The 13,939-nt window shown below is 38.0% G+C and overlaps 1 protein-coding gene across 2 annotated transcripts in view; it reads right to left on the bottom strand.

Annotated features, from left to right (window-relative positions):
• SLCO1A2 (solute carrier organic anion transporter family member 1A2) overlaps positions 1–11,786 on the bottom strand; it is a 151,243-nt gene extending 139,457 nt beyond the window's left edge. The window contains exons 1-2 of one of the 2 annotated variants that reach the window (XM_024347927.3): positions 11,386–11,786; positions 10,091–10,154 (exon numbers count right to left, since the gene is read on the bottom strand). The gene's annotated coding sequence lies outside the window, so the exon portion shown is untranslated. The remainder of the gene's footprint in view (positions 1–10,090; positions 10,155–11,385) is intronic. The other variant, XM_054664485.2, reaches the window with a different exon arrangement.
• Between the last annotated feature and the right edge of the window lie 2,153 nt (positions 11,787–13,939).

Genomic DNA, 13,939 nt, shown 5'->3' with positions numbered 1-13,939 from the left:
AAAATAAATTAAAAAAAAAAAAAAGCCTTTGGCTGCTCTGTGGAGACAGGACTGGCCAGGGGAAGGAAGAGTAGAGCCAAATCGCTACTGCAAAAGCCCAGGCAAGATATGGTCAATGGGTATAAGTTTGGTGCAACTGACAGTAAAACTCTGCACACATTCAGAACATATTTGGGATAGAGCCTGAAAGGTTTACTGACTGAGCTTTTCTGGAAGGCTTTCTATAGGGGGAATGTTTAGAAAATTCTGTGGCAACTCCTCAGATAAGGAGTTGTTAAGGCACCAAACTATTTTCCCTAGTACCTTAGTTACTCTGGTAAATTTTTACACAAAATAATGTTCCTGTGACTTAGATGGGCCTGTCCAAAATACACAAAAATGCCTGTTTTATATGACAAACGAATTTATTAACCATGCATAAAGTGTTTCTAAAACACTGATAATGTCCCTTAGTCATAAAAACACATTCTTTCCTTGCTTCTTTGTGTCTATCAACCTCCCTCTTTTTTTTAATCAGAAACAATACTCTTCTTTGAATAAATATCTACCCAAGGTCATCATCCCTCCCTCAGCAACAGTGAAACATAGAGTCCTTTAAGTTGTCACCGTTGACCCTCACTCTACTCCCAATATTCAATGCTATTTCTTAACTTTCAGTACTACTTTACCACACATAATGTTGTACTTAAAGACCTGTGCTCATACTCCTCTTCAATTTGCCAGTGAGTCTACCAGAAATCCACAACTGCCCAACGAAAAGTGTCCCAGTCCCCTTCTCTGTTGATGAAACTCAGTATCATGTTGAAGATACTGGTCCTGTAAGCTGGCAAGTAAAAGTTCTAGGCAAGCATATACATCAGGGAAGCAGCTATGAAGATGTTTGGCTGCCTCAGCGCACGCGCGCGCGTGTGTGTGTGTACGTGCTCCCGCACACACGCACTTATAGATAAGACAGAGAATAGTCACGGCAAAAAGTGAGCTTGTTGTCCATCCTAACAAATAGGATGGAGAAAATTATGTCCAAAGACCACCAAACATCCCCAACGCTCTTCTAAAACAACTTCCAAATAACTGGTAGAATAAAACTTTTTAAAGGCTGGTAGAATAAAACTTTTTAAAGGCTGGTAGAATAAAACTTTCAAATTGTCCCAAACTTATAAAAAGACAGGCGGCAGAGGTAGACAGAGTTTGTGGATCACCCTCAGAAAGGTATCCTGGGTTCTAAAAGCAACCAAGTTTTAGTTCCCAAAGAAAACTGAGAATCTTCTTTTCAAATTCTGTTACTGTTTGCTTCTCATCTCAAATTCGTAACTCTGGAGATAGTGTCACTTGATGATAATTCTGTTGGAGGGACTCCTGTAGGGTGGATCCTGAGGTTTTGCTTCTTTTCATATTGGAAGATGAAGCAACTGTTGTGGTATAACTCATTAAACTCTAAGACATGGGATAAAGACCATCTCATCATATTGGCAACATGTCGTATTCATATTCCGTCTCTATAAGATACAAAGACCAACTATTGGATAGATAGTATAAAACTAGGGTCAGCCTGTGGGTAGAATCTGGCCTGCCACCTGATTTTGTAATTAGAGTTTTACTGTAACACAGCCACGTTCAATCATTCAAATTTTATCTATGGCTCCTTTCACAAATACAAGGTAGATTTGGATATTTGAAACAGTGATATTACATCTAACAAAGCCTAAAATATTTGTAATATAATAATATTATATTTAGACCTTTATGGAAAAATTTGCTGATCTCTGGTGCAAAACAATGCTTCTGGTAGCAGTAGTGGCCAGTTTGTGGTAGTGACTGCAGAAGCTCTAGTCAAAATTGGGACCTATGGCTAAACGGATAAATCCCAATGCAAAGTATTAAGATGAATTCACATGTCTATGGTGACACATCTACCATTCTTGTCTTTGAAAACAACCTCTGAGATCACAGTCTTATATTTGAGCTGTATGGTACACAGTCTTCCTTCAGAGTCTGCACATCCTGCTATATCACTCTAAACATCAAACACATTATGTGTGTTCTCTTCACCCCATTACACAAGTTCTTTCGTCTCAATGAGCATTAATTAGTCAGGTGTGGTGTCCCATACATTTTTTCCTGTCCTCTATTTTTTTGTGCTCTATTTTTAAAATGTGGAAAGTAAGCCCTCCAGGAAATCCTTCATTTGGAGAATATTTTATTTAAGGGCTCTCAGGAACATAACATTGAATTAATCATAATCCTTGGATCACCCCCTTGCTCTTTTTCAGGCATGGTATACTTTTATTTATGAAATTTAAAACTTTGTCAATAAACTAAATCTAAGAGTCTGGCTTCCCCCACTAACCCACCACCTATCTCCTCCAGTCTGAGGAAACCTCTAGCTCAATCTTGAGTCCATCACTAATCTTCTGCTTATCATTCCCTTACTTCCAATTTTATATAGTTTTGCAATTGCATTTATGCATATTCCTAAAGAGAGAGAGAGAGAGAGAGAGAGAATGCATGTGTGCCTGTGTGTATGTGTGTTTAATTGCTTTAAACTTTATATATAGAGAGATCGAGGCTATATATAACTTGAGGGAACATTTTTCTCACTCATTGCTATCATTCATCCACATTGTAACTATCCATTCATCCACATTATTATATAATTCTCATTAATTTATTGTTATAGCTGTAGAATAGTATACTGGGCAAATGCACCACAATGTAGTCATCTAATTTTCCCTTTAATGAGCTTTTGGATTGTTCTTTGGGTTTTGCTATTTAGAACAGCTCCTACTATGTAAGTGCAAAAGTTTCTTTTGGGAATAGACTTGCCTGTGAAATGGTGCATCAAATGGTGTGTTAATGCTCAACTCTAAGAGGCAAATCCAAACTGTATTCTAGTAGTGATACCAGTTTATGCTCTCAGCAGTAATGTGTCGGTGTTATTTAAATATACTGATATTTTCAAGGTTTTATTTTTGTCAAATGGTTAAGTATAAAATTATATCTCATTATTTCAATGTGTATTTCTCTGATCATTAAAGAGAGTAAACATTTTCTTCATATGTTTATTGGCTATTTGTATTTCTTCTCTCTGATGTGCCTGTTCATTTATCTTGTCTGTTCTTCTATTGGGTTAATTGTCCTCTTTTTATTAACGAGTAAAGATTCTTTGTGTATTATTAATTGTAACCTGTTAGTTTTGTGCATTGTAAATACTTTCTCCCACTGTGTTATTTGTAATTTCATTCTTTATGTTGGCTTTTGATAAACAAAAATTCTTGCTTTTTCAGTAGCCATCTTGGGCCTGAGGAAGAAAAAAAAATCCTTGCTTTTAGTACAGTCAAAATTTTAAATTTTTTCTCTTGTAGCCAATGCTTATTTGTTACTGGTTTAAGAAATCTTACCCTGCCTAAAGTTGTTAAAAAACAGAACTCTAAATTTTTAAAAGATGTTTGAAAATTTTTTTTGATATGTAAATCTTTAATCTACCTGGAGTTTATTTTTTGTATATGATATGAAATAGTAATTCAATATTATCTTTTTCCATATAGATATGCTTTTTCCAGCTCCAATCTCTTTTCCTCCTTGATCTCTCATGTGACTGTGATCATATACCAAAATCCCAAACATATTTCGACCTGTTTCTGGGCCCATTCTATTACACTGTGTCAATTTATCTATCCTCACACTGTGTTAATTGTTATGGCTTTATCATAAGCATTAGAATCCAGTAGGTATAATCCCAATCCACCCCTCACAGACTTCCCTTTAGAAGTGTTCCGTTTGTGACCTTTTACTTAACTGTGTAAAGTGGGAATAATCTTATCAAATTTTATGACTGTTACTTACATTGAACCTACAGATAAATCTGGGGAGAAATGTCATCAGTATAATTTTTTTTTTTTTTTTGAGACAAGGTTTCACTCCATTGCCCAGACTAGAGTGCAGTGGCACAGTCAGCTCACTGCAGCTTTGAGAACCTCCTGGGCTCAGGTGATCCTCTCACCTCAGCCACCCAAGTAGCTGGGACTACAGGCACACTCCACCACGCCCAGCTAATTTTTTGCATTTTTTTGTAGAGACGGGGTTTTGCCATATTGCCTGAGCTCAAGAGATCAGCCCACCTTGGCCTCCCAAAGTGCTGGGACTGTAGGTGTGAGCCACTGTGCCTGGCCATCAGGATGATACTAAGTTTCATCCACGAACATGATATATCTATTTAGGATTTAGTATTTTCTTAATATGTTTTAAAAAGTATTATAATGTTACCTATAGAGATATCAAATATGTTTTGTAATATCTATGAAGACAGGGCGCAGTGGCTTATGCCTGTAATCCCAGCACTTTGGGAGGCCAAGGCGGGCGGATCACCTGAGGTCAGGAGTTTGAGACCAGCCTAACCAACATGGAGAAACCCCATTCCTACTACAAATACAAAAATTAGCTGGGCATGGTGGCGGGCGCCTGTAGTCCCTGCTACTTGGGAGGCTGAGGTAGGAGAATCGCTTGAACCTGGGAGGCAGAGGTTGCAGTGAGCCGAGATTGCACCACTGCACTCCAGCCTAGTGATAGAGTGAGACTCCATCTCAAGAGAAAAAAAAGGTATATCTATGAAGTATCATTTCATAGAGACTTCTCAGGTCAAGATCCTTTTCCTTCTAAGTTACTTTAAATGTTTATCATGATTAGTTATTAAATTGTATCAAATGTTTATGAAATGATATTTGTAGTCTATTAATGTGATTAATTGCACTTATGAATTTGTCTATTTTGTTAGGTTTTTAAAAGACCAAATATTTGCCTTTCTTCACCTTTGAAAGGTAAGAGTAAATTTGTCCAAGACTGACTCCCTGCAAGGTACCTCCCGCAATGCTCCACTGGAAACTAGCTACTGTTTAGTACTTAAGGCAATCAATCTTGTAGAGTGTTAAAGTGAAGGCCTCAGGTTCTAGAAGGTTTGAATCTTAGCCCCTCACCATGACAAAGGAAGTACTGGTGTTCCCTCATTAATAAATGCCATGATCAAGGAATAAGGATATAGATTAAAATGCTGCCAGGTCACGGTGCTACGACCTGTACACTTAGACTCCATCACTTCAATAAATCAGGAAAGGGACTTGTGCTTCCTTGGCAGTCCAAAGCCAGAAGTCCTCTCCCCAAATCTGGTACCCAGTTCTGCCAGATATGTGTAGAATGCCTAGACGATAGGGGACCTGCTCATCTGTTAGAATTTCTATCCACCAAAGTATACTCCAATAAATGATGTTCCAGAAACATTTGTGTGCCTCTTAATTTTATTTTTGTATTATTTTTTGTTGATTTTGGTATATATGTGCACATATTCCTTTCTTCCTATATTATTTGTGCTATCGTTTTGTGTTTATGACTTCTTAAGATAGATACCTAGTTAACTGATTGTAATACTTTCTTCTTTTCTTTTTTTTTTTTTTTTTTTTTTTTGAGAAGGACCCTCCCTCTGTCTCCCAGGCTGGAATGCAGTGGCACATTCTCTGTTCACTGCAACCTCCACCTCCTCCCGGGTTCAAGTAATTCTCCTGCCTCAGCCTCCTGAGTAGGTGGGACTACAGGTGCGCGCCACCATGCCTGGCTAATTTTTGTATTTTTAGTACAGACAGGGTTTCTCCATGTTGGCCAGGCTGGTCTCCAACTCCTGGCCTCAAGCAATCCACCTGCCCGGCCTCCCAAAGCGTGGCAGTCCAATTCTCCCTGACAATCCCACAGACAGGTCTGCATGACAGTCACACAGACAGGCCTGCATAGCACTCCAGTTACGTAGACAAATTTCCACAGAGCTGCCTTAACATTGAGCAAATAGTTAAACCTAGGGAAATCAGTGCCCAGACATCAAAGCTAGAAATGAAAACATGGTTATCAGGAGCTTTGCATAGCCTTCTCCCTTGCTGGAGCAAGTCAAAATAATAGAGACAGCCTTACATTCCTGGCGCCAGGACCCATCTCGGGTCGACAATATTTGAGATGAGTCACGGTAACAGAGGCGGCTGTTTGAATAGATTTACTGGAGAGTCTAAGACAGCTCTCCGGACCAAGCTGTAAAGAAGATAAGCTAGAAATAATCACTCCGGTACCACAGCAGACAGGCCTTGAAAGTACAGGGGCCCTCACAGCTTCACTGGACTTAGCAAGCTTTTTGTTTGTTTGTTTGTTTCCCTCTGACCTTCTAGTTGAAACAAAATTAGTTACCTATAGATTTAGGCGAATGCTGTACTGCACATAGGCACTTATCTCCAACTTATATAAGCACTAAGAAAACTGTAACACTTTGAGTTGGTCTGGCGGAACTATCTCCAACCTTCCCCCTGTATCCAGCAATAGCAATAAATTCCGTTCTTTCCTAGTTTGTCTGCTTCTCGTTATTGGGCCAGGAGAAAACGCAGCCAGACCCAGCTCTGTTCTGGGAACAAAAGTGCTGGAATTACAGGATCGAGCCACTGCGTACAGCCTCTTTTTTTTTTTTTTTAAATTTCTTCTTTTCCAATGTAAGCTCTTAAAGTTACAAGTTTCTCTCGAAGTACAATACATGTTGCTAAGTAGTGTTTTCTTACAATTTAGTTCTAGATAATTTTTAATTTTCATATCATGTTTTCCTTAACCTGTGAGTTATTTACTACTTTTTTTTAATTTCCAAATATGTGGAATTTTGTATTTATGTTTTGCCATTAACTAACTTAATTGCATTGTGTTCAAAGACTGGGATCTGAATGATGCTTGATTTTTTTTAATTTATCAAACTTATTTTATTGCCTGGATTCTGATCAGCTTTTGTAAATGTCTCACATTTTCTTCAGAGAAATGTGCCATCTCTAAATGTTAGGTGCAGAAAAATGCTATACCTGTCTATCACATCAAGTTCGTTGCAAGAATTGTTTAGATATTTTAGTGTTTAGATATTTTCAATATTTCCAAACTTTTATATATTTAACTTACCAATAATGAAAGGATGTACTGAAATTTTAGTATAATCCTGGATTTATAAACATTTCTCTCATATTATTAATTTGCATTCAAGTATTTTAAGGCTTAAAATTCCTACACCTCCATAGTGCATTGAATCCTTATTATTATTTGATGATATATTGTATTCCTAATCATTATTTTGTACCTTAAAGTCTATTTTATCGGATATGAATAACTACACTAATTTTCACTTGGCTAACATTTGCCTGATGTATCTTTTCTTCATATTTTTACTTTTAATCTTTAAACGTTCTTATCTTTTTGGTACACATTTGGATTATTTACTTATCAAACCGTATCTTTTAACTGGTGAGTTCAGTCTAATCTTATTTTTTTTAATTATTGATATACTTAGACCTGCTGTTATTATCTTAATTCATTATTTCAGTTTGTCCCACTTTTTGTTTTATATTCTTTCTTACTTTATTTTAAAATTTATATCTCTATTTCCCCTTAATGAGACCAGAACTATCCTCTTGATTCCTACCATATTACCATTATCTAGACTTTCAACTTTGCATCTGGGTTTTCGTGAATATATTTGGGGAGAAGGGCCGTTAGCAATTTTTAAAGCAGCAACAAATGTTTATTCTTTTAATCATATTTACCTCATACATTTCATATATTTCCTGGATTTTTCTTCCTTTTTATTTAAGTATTTTATCTAAAACTGTTTTTAGTAGGAGCTTTTGTGTGGCAAACCTGAGATCTTGTCTGCCTGAGAATATTATTTTTATATTATACTCTCATTTCTGAAGAACAATTTGGCTCTCATTAAATTTAAGATGTTTTTCTGTGATGGTTTTAAAATATTGCTTCATTTATTGTGGACCCCAGTGTTGCAACTGTGGAACCTGAGACTGATATTTTCTTGTCTTTTTGCATGTCAATTTTTTTATTCTCTTGGGAAGTTTTTATATTTTTTCTTTGTCTTTGTTAGTCTTGAATTTCACTATAGTATTTGTGTATGTGCTTTTCAATATTTCTCTTTTTTAACATTCTGTAAGCTCTTTCAACACAAAGACTTGTAAAATATTTTAATTCTAGAAAGTTAGCACTTTTCCATTACCCTCCTCATCTCTTGGCTCCTCTTTTATATTTTCCTACTTTTTGTCCTTGGCTTCTTCCATCTGGAGGATTTTCTCCATCTGATATTCTCTTTCAATACCTCATTCTCAAGCTTCATCCATTCTGCTACTGATCCCATCTGCTGTGTTCATTATGCAATTACTTTTTATACATAGTATCCTCTGTTCTTTTGGTGTTTTATTGTTCTTATCTGATATTGTTAGTAACTATACTTTTTCTTTTTTATTATGTTTATTACTTTAATTTTTTGTAACTTCTAATATTCTGATTCTGTCTGTATCTGTAACCTAATCTGTTATTTTTTAATTCAAATGGCTGTGCTCTCAAATGTCTTATTATTTGAGTCTGGGAGCTCATTTTACCTTGGAAATACTGGCTAATCTGTCAGGCAATGCTGGGAAGGAAGACCAGACTTCATTTTCTGTCAGTCACAATTAAATCAGGAAAGGGAAATAATGAATGAAGATTCACTATAGAATCTCGGGCACACACACACACACACACACACACACACAAAAGACAATAAATCACTCGCTCTCCCAAATAACTCCACAGATCAAGTTTATATTTCAATTATTTGTTCCCCAAGTATAAACATTATATCATTAGGAGGATTTTTTTTTAACATTGTAATTCCCCAAACTTGAGAACCGAGCTAGCTTCGTGGGTATGTGTGACCTGCTCATGCTCACTGAGGGTGTCATGCTTGGTTTAATTGTCTGCAGGCTGGTCTTGTTTAACTTTTTTTTTTTAAGAGACAGGGTCTCATGACATTGGACAGGCTAAAGGGCACTGACTATTCACAGGAGCAATTCTACTACTGATTAACACAGGAGTTTTGAACAAAGGGCCCCACATTTTTATTTGGCTGGGCATCCTCATCACAAATGAAGGAGTCAACCAAGAAAAAAAATACATCATTGGGTTCAGGAAACAAAGTATCTTACTCAAATGAATAGAATTTCTGGAATGAGAATGAAAAGAAATTACTGTGCAGCAAAAATGGGGAGCAACAGTTTAATTGGATCAGGAGGATAAATGTCTCTCAAAAGGAAATTTCCAAGGAAAAAATCAAACCTAGTATTTGTTGAATGTATTAAGCTGGAATGTTAAGTATTTGAACTCAGTGATTGAGAATGTTGAGTCTTTGAACCTACTGATCTAGAATGTAAGCTCCATGAATGCAGTAAGTAGCACACAGTGGTACTCAATGTATTCTTTTTCAGTATTCCTGATATGACTTCACTTTTTCTGGCAGATTTGGGAAGAAACTAGTGAAAGAAACAAAGAAAACTAAGCAAAGAAAAAAAGCAAGGCAATTTTAATTACAGGAAAAACAAAAAGTTGTACAAGAAATGTAATTATACCACAATATATGAATCAGCTAAGAATAATATTTACATAGTCATAATTATATAAACACTGAATACTGATTTAATCAAAATTATAAGGGACTATATTGAGATGTTTTCAAAAGGAGTAATGAATATATGGGGAAATATGTTATTTAAGAAAGCTATTTTTTTAAGTTACATCTTTCATAGTAGATTTTTTAAATTACATATTTCATACTAGATAAAAAGCAGAAGGCCATTACTTAGATTTTCTTTTAAAAAGAGGTAATACCAGAAGAAATGAAAAATATTGGAAATAATTGCCTTAAAAGAGGGGAATTTGGAAATGGGAAAAAGTGACAAAGAGGATTATTATTTTTGTTGTAAATCTTATAAAACTATTTGCAGGCAATTTATACATGAATAATTTATTAAAAGTCAATTTAAAATAAAACATAAAAAATTAAACCTATATGGAACTAATAGACTCGATGACAAAAATTATGTAGAAGATGGGATTTGGTGGATGTCAAAAAGTTAAATCACGAAGTTTCCTAAACTGTTTGGGAGAATGGTCAAAACACTGACAAACTTTAGATCCCGTTAGAAAAATATAATGTACATATATATTAAAATGTAAGGAGAGTCAAATAGAATTGTAGAAATAGAACACTGACCTTTGCTTCCAGTATTAGTTCAGAGGGGAGTTCTGCAAGACTTTCCCACTAAAGAACACAGCTTCTGTAAAGAAAACACACTTTTACAACACACCATGGGTCTCTATTGAGGTAGGGGAGGTCTAAAAATATCCTAAAACTTTATATCCTCATCCCCACACCTGACCTGCACCTGGGTTGCTCTGAAGGATGAAGACAAGAGAGCAATACTAGTATTTGGATACTACACCTTAGGCCAGAGGCAACAAAGGGAAGCTAAACATGAGACTTCGGCACTGAGCCAAAATCTAGAGAAAAGATTCCATGTTAGTGGTGCCCCTGGATATCAATAGAAGCAGAAGAAAATTCTTCCTGTCTGGAGAAAAATGTTCCTCAATTTACGTATATGATTAAGATCAAATAATCAGCTCCAACACAATGGAAAGACAAATCTTTTGAGAGAAATAAATAACAAACAGAATCAGATTACTGAGAACTGCAGGTGTTAGAAACCTCAGGCACAGAGTATTGAACAGTCATTGTATTAGTTCATTTTCACACTGCTGATAATGACATACCTGAGACTGGGTAGGTTATAAAGAAAAAGAGGTTTAGTGAATTCACAGTTACATGTGGCTAGGGAAGCCTCATAATCATGATGGATCGCAAAAGGCATGTCTTAGATTGCGGCAGACAAGAGAGAATGAGAGCCAAGTGAAAGGGAAAACCCCTTATAAAACCATCAGATCTCATGAGACTTATTCACTACCACGAGAACAGTATGATGGAAACTGCCCCGTGATTCAATTATCTCCCACTGGGTCCCTCCAACAACGTGTGGGAATTATGGGAGCTACAACTCAAGATGAGATTTGGATGCAGACACAGCCAAACCATATCAGTCATGTATACAAACTTAAAGAAGTAAGGGGGTTTCTACTATTAGTAGTGATGGTCTAGAACAGGGGATTAGCAAACTACCAACTGTAGGCAAAATTTGGCTTATGATCTATTTTTGTATGGCCTGTGAACTAAGAATAGTTTTTATATTTTTAAATTATTGAAAAAAATTAAGAATAATATTTAGTAGCACACAAAAATTGTATAAAATACAATGTGTTCCAGCTCTGGGAAGATGAAATAGATATACTTTTCCCTATTTCTCCCACTATGTGAGGCTAATAATTCAGGGTATTACATATAAAATTAAACATAGGAAGACTCTGGTTACTATTTAACACAGAAATACCAATAGGCACAGACAAATAAAGCCTCTTTGGTTTCTTCAGCCAAAGGACCAGGAAAGAGCAGCTTACTTGGACAGGAAATGTTTTGGTTAATAATCTCGAGCTCCCCCAAGATGGCCGAATAGGAACAGCTCCGGTCTACAGCTCCCAGCGTGAGCGACGCAGAAGACGGGTGATTTCTGCATTTCCATCTGAGGTACCGGGTTCATCTCACTAGGGAGTGCCAGATAGTGGGCGCAGGTCAGTGGGTGCGTGCACCATGCGCGAGCAGAAGCAGGGCGAGGCATTGCCTCACTTGGGAAGCGCAAGGGGTCAGCGAGTTCCCTTTCTGAGTCAAAGAAAGGGGTGACGGACGGCACCTGGGAAATCCGGCCACTCCCACCCGAATACTGCGCTTTTCCGACGGGCTTAAAAAATGGTGCAGCACGAGATTATATCCCGCACCTGGCTCTGAGGGTCCTACGCCCATGGAGTCTCGCTGATTGCTAGCACAGCAGTCTGAGATCAAACTGCAAGGCGGCAGCGAGGCTGGGGGAGGGGCGCCCGCCATTGCCCAGGCTTGATTGGGTAAACAAAGCAGCCTGGAAGCTCCAACTGGGTGGAGCCCACCACAGCTCAAGGAGGCCTGCCTGCCTCTGTAGGCTCCACCTCTAGGGGCAGGGCACAGACAAACAAAAAGACAGCAGTAACCTCTGCAGACTTAAATGTCCCTGTCTGACAGCTTCGAAGAGAGCAGTGGTTCTCCCAGCACGCAGCTGGAGATCTGAGAATGGGCACACTGCCTCCTCAAGTGGGTCCCTGACCCCTGACCCCCAGGCAGCCTAACTGGGAGGCACCCCCCCAGCAGGGGCACACTGACACCTCACATGGCAGGGTACTCCAACAGACCTGCAGCTGAGGGTCCTCTCTGTTAGAAGGAAAACTAACAAACAGAAAGGACATCCACACCAAAAACCCATCTGTACATCACCATCATCAAAGACCAAAAGTAGATAAAACCACAAAGATGGGGAAAAAACAGAACAGAAAAACTGGAAACTCTAAAACGCAGAGTGCCTCTCCTCCTCCAAAGGAACGCAGCTCCTCACCAGCAACGGAACAAAGCTGGATGGAGAATGACTTTGACGAGCTGAGAGAAGAAGGCTTCAGACGATCAAATTACTCTGAGCTACGGGAGGACATTCAAACCAAAGGCAAAGAAGTTGAAAACTTTGAAAAATTTTAGAAGAATGTATAACTAGAATAACCAATACAGAGAAGTGCTTAAAGGAGCTGATGGAGCTGAAAAGCAAGGCTTGAGAACTATGTGAAGAATGCAGAAGCCTCAGGAGCCGATGCGATCAACTGGAAGAAAGGGTATCAGCGATGGAAGATGAAATGAATGAAATGAAGCGAGAAGGGAAGTTTAGAGAAAAAAGAATAAAAAGAAATGAGCAAAGCCTCCAAGAAATATGGGACTATGTGAAAAGACCAAATCTACATCTGATTGGTGTACCTGAAAGTGATGGGGAGAATGGAACCAAGTTGGAAAACACTCTGCAGGATATTATCCAGGAGAACTTCCCCAATCTAGCAAGGCAGACCAACGTTCAGATTCAGGAAATACAGAGAACGCCACAAAGATACTCCTCGAGAAGAGCAACTCCAAGACACATAATTGTCAGATTCACCAAAGTTGAAATGAAGGAAAAAATGTTAAGGGCAGCCAGAGAGAAAGGTTGGGTTACCCTCAAAGGGAAGCCCATCAGACTAACAGCGGATCTCTCGGCAGAAACCCTACAAGCCAGAAGAGAGTGGGGGCCAATATTCAACATTCTTAAAGAAAAGAATTTTCAACCCAGAATTTCATATCCAGCCAAACTAAGCTTCATAAGTGAAGGAGAAATAAAATCCTTTACAGACAAGCAAATGCTGAGAGATTTTGTCACCACCAGGCCTGCCTTACAAGAGCTCCTGAAGGAAGCAATAAACATGGAAAGGAACAACCGGTACCAGCCGCTGCAAAATCATGCCAAAATGTAAAGACCATCGAGACTAGGAAGAAACTGCATCAACTAACGAGCAAAATAACCAGCTAACATCATAATGACAGGATCAAATTCACACATAACAATATTAACTTTAAATGTAAATGGACTAAATGCTCCAATTAAAAGACACAGACTGGCAAATTGGATAAAGAGTCAAGACCCATCAGTGTGCTGTATTCAGGAAACCCATCTCACATGCAGAGACACACATAGGCTCAAAATAAAAGGATGAAGGAAGATCTACCAAGCCAATGGAAAACAAAAAAAGGCAGGGGTTGCAATCCTAGTCTCTGATAAAACAGACTTTAACCCAACAAAGATCAACTGAGACAAAGAAGGCCATTACATGATGGTAAAGGGATCAATTCAACAAGAAGAGCTAACTATCCTAAATATATATGCACCCAATACAGGAGCACCCAGATTCATAAAGCAAGTCCTGAGTGACCTACAAAGAGACTTAGACTCCCACACATTAATAATGGGAGACTTTAACACCCCACTGTCAACATTAGACAGATCAATGAGACAGAAAGTCAACAAGGATACCCAGGAATTGAACTCAGCTCTGCACCAAGCGGACCTAATAGACA

Source organism: Pan troglodytes, chromosome 10 (genome assembly GCF_028858775.2).
Source record: "Pan troglodytes isolate AG18354 chromosome 10, NHGRI_mPanTro3-v2.0_pri, whole genome shotgun sequence".
Taxonomy (NCBI): Eukaryota; Metazoa; Chordata; class Mammalia; order Primates; family Hominidae; genus Pan; species Pan troglodytes.
Note: the sequence above shows the minus strand (reverse complement) of the source record. Positions and strands in the feature narration are given on the sequence as shown.